The sequence below is a fragment of the Dipodomys spectabilis genome, unplaced genomic scaffold (assembly GCF_019054845.1).
Source record: "Dipodomys spectabilis isolate Male_0828 unplaced genomic scaffold, ASM1905484v1 ptg000096l, whole genome shotgun sequence".
NCBI lineage: Eukaryota > Metazoa > Chordata > Mammalia > Rodentia > Heteromyidae > Dipodomys > Dipodomys spectabilis.
In genome coordinates this window covers 16,961,873-16,967,555 of record NW_024870773.1, presented here as the reverse complement: position 1 = coordinate 16,967,555, position 5,683 = coordinate 16,961,873, and positions in this window count along the sequence as shown.

The window sequence follows — 5,683 nt, the reverse complement described above, 5'->3', positions numbered from 1 at the left end:
AAATATACCTATGCATGTTATATATTATGGTATATAATATAAATATTTATAATTAATATATAAGAAAATATTTATGAGATCTGCATAAATCAGTGAAGTATTTTCCAAATAACTAATGTCACACAAGATTAATTCAAAGTTAATATTGAATACAAATTAATCTTGAATACAAGATTAATTCAAAGTTCACGGTAGACCAGTGCATGCAAAGTTCATTGATGCAGTTTTATTTACTTGTTTTGCCACTACTAAGCTTTGAACTCAGGGCTCTGTGATTGCTGGGCTTGCTTGTGTAGATAGCACTCTACCATTTGAGCCATGCCTCCAGCTTTGTTTCTTCTTACAGATCTCTTACTCTGCTTTCTTGACACGACTGCTTTCTTTGCTTTAGCAAAACTGTTTTCTCGTTTTGTTTTGTTTTGTGCTGAGCCTGGGGCTTGAACTCAGGGCCTAGGCATTGTCCCTAGATTTTTCTACTCAAAGCTAGTTCCCTACCACTTGAGCCACAGCCCCACTTCCAGCTTGTTGGTGGTTAATTGGAGAAAAGAGTCTCATGGACTTGGGCTGGCTTTGAACCTTGATCCTCGGATCTCAGCCTCCTGAGTAGCTAGGATGACAGGTGTGAGCCATTGGTGCCTGGTCAGCTCAGCTCTTAACATTGTTCTAGTTGTCATCTCATACTTATAAGGGAGGTGGATATTGCCCAGTGCTCTGCTGGGCATATACACAGATACATATAACATGTTACCAATATAAATGTGGATTGTGCAAGTGATAAATAACAATAAACTATACAATACTCTTGATGATAAATTCCATATATCCAATTGATGGGCTCAGAATGCTTCCATTGATTGCTGCAGAAAGAAGTCCTGTGTGCGGAGCACGAGTATGGTTATAATTGACAAACAATCCCAGCTCTGACATAAATGCTGGCCGATAGTTTTAACAAGTAAGATGAAAGTAAAAAGATGAAAGATACATGTCAGAACTCTACTTATTGGTCAATGATGTGAGAGAATATTACCAGATAATAGTTATCAAATACTGGAAGTCTCTGTCTTCCCTTTTTGCTCTATTTGCTAAGTAATGGTTACAGACAACACACTTCCAATTTAATCTGTATTGATGACCTTCTACTCAAAAGAGATTTTGCTCCTCAGGGTCCAGGTTGTGGTTGTTGTAAGTTGGGAAGGCTACTACTGACCTATTGAGTAGAAGCCAGAGACTTCCCTCCCACATTGAGAAACCCTGATCTTCATTATTAACACATTAAATATTTATTTATTTCTTTTAGTCATGGGGCTTGAACTCAAGGCCTATGCTGTCCCTGAGCTTTTTTGCTCAAGGGTACTGCTCTACTACTTTGAGCCATAGATCTACTTCCAGTTTTCTGGTGGTTAATTGGAGATAAGAGTCCCATGAGGGGGCTAGGAAGATGGCTCAATGGTAGAGCGCTTGCCTTGCATGCCTGAGGCCCTGGGTTCGATTCCTCAGCACCACATAAGTAAAATGAAAAAAGCTGGAAGTGGCGCTGTGGCTCAAGTGGTAGAGCGCTAGCCTTGAGCTGAAGAGCTGAGGGACAGCGCCCAGGCCCAGAGTTCAGGCCCCACGACCGGACCCAAAAAACAAACAAAAAAAAAGAGTCCCATGAACTTTTCTGCCTGGGCTGGCTTTGAAACACAGTACTCAGATCTCAGCCTTCTGAGTAGCTAGGATTACAGTGCCCACTTTAAAGGGATTTTTTTAAACAGTTATTTTAAAAGTTGAGTCCATCACCAAAATGTTAGGTCAAGCTTTGGTGTACAGCGTTGGTCAGTTTCTGTGTTATATATAGTCTTACTGTGAGGATTAATTGTAGGTGTCAACTTGACTGGCCTAAAGACTGCCCAGATAGCTGGTTAGACATTATCTTCTAAGCATGTCCATGGGCTCTTTTTGAGCTTCTTGTACCTTTGAACATTGGAGTTTCTGGTGTCAGGCTTCTTGTGTCACTGAGTCTCTTAAGACTCTACACAGATTGTCTTTCCTCCCTCCCTTCCTTTCTCAGGCCAATACTGGGGTGTCAACTCAGGGCCTCTCACTCTTGCTTGGCTTCTTTTGTTCACATCTGGCACCACTAGATCCATGCTTCCAGTTCCAGCTTCTTGCTGGCTAGTGGGAGATAAGAATCTCCTGGATTTGTCTGTTTGAGCTGGCTTCAGACTGTGATTCTCAGACAGCCTCCTGAGTAGCTAGGATTACAGGCGTGAGCCACCAGCATTTGTTATAGGCTAGACTGCATTTCTCACATACTGTCTCCTATGTCGCAAGAGCTTACAAAATAACAGACCCACTGTGTGGTCTCTATATGAACGGCATTGGTTCATTTGGAAATTTGTTCAAAAGGCACATTTCTTGAGCCAGACCCCCCAACCCACACAATGAGAAATTCTGGGGAGAGAGACCAACAGTCTATGATTCAAATGGTCTCCAGGTTCCTCTGAGACACCCTGCAGCCTGAGAGCCCCGGTATTAGATTATATAGCTTCTTTTCTTCTTTAAAAAAGTTATATTTTATCCTTTAGGAGAGCAACAAAACAAATTCAGGTCATCCTGATTAAATTTGGTAGTTTCCTCCAGACTCCAGGAATGACAAATAATGTTTGAGAATGCATTACTCCTATGAAGGAATAATCTCATTGATCGCATATTGATTTATTCTACTTCTTCTTAAGAAGATGACTGCTTTTTTTTAAAAAAAATTCTGTGCCTATTGTAGCCACCCATACACTATTAAACCATATCCATCTAGCATAATACAACTTTTTCAGGATATATTTCTTGATTTCCACACCTTTCTGATATTCTCCTCATAGGTAGAGATTTAACTTTTGAATCTGGTTTAGGCTACAGCACCTAAGGAAGTTCAGAGTTCACCTGAGATATCAAAATATGAATGATTTTTAGGCTTTAAACAACATTCTTTCTGTTGGAGCATTCGCCTTCTTTTATTTTAAATTTCATTTAAAATCTATCATATGCGTTTTCTAAAGTATATATGCTGGTAAAACCTATAAAGAATTTGAGTAAGAATTAAATAAAACAGAAAATGACTGATAACTGGATTTCCCTCCCCCCAATTATGTAATTTGTGCCAAATTCTGGTATAAAAGCAGTAAGACTCACCAGTTGGCCTATTGCCTAGATGACAATTTGATACTTTGGCATGCTTCCTTCTAATAATTTTTTAGTATTTCTACATTTTTATTATACAATAGAAGCATATATTTGTGCTTTCATTATGCTACTTTTTAATTTTTTCTCTTTTCATTATGATACTTTTTAAACTAAACATTACGTCATGAGCATTTCCATGTCATTGGATATTTTTTTGAAATACGAGTCTCTACATGGTTCTGTATTAATTATGTGTATGAAATAGGAATTGTTCGACTAAACTCCTATTTAGGACCTTTGGGTTATATTTAATTATCTTACTTTTCAAATAACAGTCATGATGAAGCAATGTGCGTATTTAACAAATTAATACATTGTTTTCAAAGCTTTTCTAGTTTCTTGGTCATCTTTTCCCCCTCTATGTTGTATGACTTGCTTCTCAGTTCACACCTACAAATTCTTTATCATTCTTTGATCTCAGGCTTTCTTTAGATTGTGATACATGTGTTTGCATAAGCATCAGAAAGCCATGAAAATCTAAAATTTGAAAGGACTTTATATGCAGGTTCACAGTGCCAAGAATGGTAGTGAACCCTTTTTCTCTGTAAACTTCCATTCCTGTTGCTGTGCCAACATGCAGGTTTCTATGATTTCTGATTCCTAAGACAAAAGCATGGCAATAACAATTATTTGGTTACAATTTGAAATGTAAGTGACCCAGGAAACAGAGAACATGCAAGAATGTTATTATGTTTAATTCATAGACCTTGTTTGTCTTTGTAAAATATCTTGGCTGTTTCAAAATCTAAAGACAAGCAAGGCATCTTAGGTAAGAAGGTGAACCATCTTCCTATGTTCATTTATTTCTGGTAAAAAGTCACATGAAATATTCCTCTCTCAACATCCACATCACAAAACTTCTGAAGCTGAAATGAATAATTTTCTATTATTTTTAACAAACCATTTTGCCTACTATCTGAGTCTTTTCTCAGTGTGTTCCAGTACTGGGGCTTGAACTCAGGGCCCAACACTTGGCTTTTTTCACTCACAGCTAGTGCTGTACTACTTGAGCCATGCTTCCTTTTCTAGGTTTTTGCAGTTATTTAGAGATAAGAGTCTCTAGGGCTGGGCGCCGGTGGCTCATGTCTGTAATCCAAGCTACTCAGGAGGCTGAGATCTAAGTATCTCAGTTCAAAGCCAGCCGGGGCAGGGAAGTCTGTGAGACTCTTATCTCCAATAAACCACTCAGAAAACTGGAAGTGGTGCTGTGGCTCAAGTGGTAGAGTGCTAGCCTTGAGCTGAAGAGCTGAGGGACAGCGTTCAGGCCCAGAATTCAAGCCCCATGACTGACAAAAAAACTCACTTGGATTTGAATCTTGATCCTCAGATCTCAACCACTGGCATCCTGAGTATTTTTCTTTTGAGAATAAGGAAAATTAAGGTCAAATGTGGTTCAGTTATGACAAAAAATTTAAAGAAACACTTCCATGGCATAAAACCAAAAAGTAAATGCATTACAAGTGGTTCTTACGATATGTATGTCTAAATGTATGAATGTACCAAGTCTTGATTGTCCAATGCATGAGCAAAATGATCTCAGTATTGGTTTAACTCCACAGGACAAGTAATAGCAATGAACAGTGACCTTTTGCTCTATCCTGAGAAGTTCCTGTTATCATTCAGATTTACTTTACTTTCCACTTAGCACATTCATCCTCTTGATAAGCAAGAAACTTTAGGAACTCTAAGGAGACCTATCTATTATAGTTTTAAAAAAATCTTATTTTAATTAGCATACTTGAGGTACTTCCCATTGAGGCTTTTGGCCCTAACTAGCAGTTACAAAAACAATTTTTAAAAATGGAACATTCAGGCACTGGTGGCTCAGGCCTGTAATGCTAGCTACTCAGGAGGCTGAGATCTGAGGATCGTGGTTTAAAGCTAGACTGGGCAGGAACATCCGAGAAGACTCCAATTATCCAGCAGAAAACCAGAAGCCCAAAGTGGTAGAACACTAGCCTTGAGTATAAAGAGCTCAAGGACAGTGGCTAGGCCCTGAGGTCAAGCCTCATGACCAACAACATCAAAAGGAACACACCAGCTGTTCAGAAGATGTGGCTCTGATCCTTTTTTTTTTTTTTGCCAGGCCTGGGGCTTGAACTCTGGGCCTGGGTACTATCCTTGAGCTTCTTTTGCTCAAGGCTAACACTCTACCCCTTGAGCCATAGCTCCACTTCGAGCTTTTTGTGTGTATGTAGTACTGTGGAATGGAACCCACAGCTTCATGCATGCTAGGCAAGATCTCTACCACTAAGCCACATTTCCCAATTATCTGGCCCCAAATTCTATACTGTTTTAACTCTGTCCTAGGGGGATACTGTAGGAGCTTTTCCGGAGGTCGCCGTCAGAGGGCGCTGATGAGCAATCGCTTCGCCACCCACAGCAGGCCGGGGCGCTCTCTTCCCTCTTCTCTCTGATCCCGATTTCCGCCGGAAGCGGGCGCGTCAGTTGTTGTTGTCCGGTA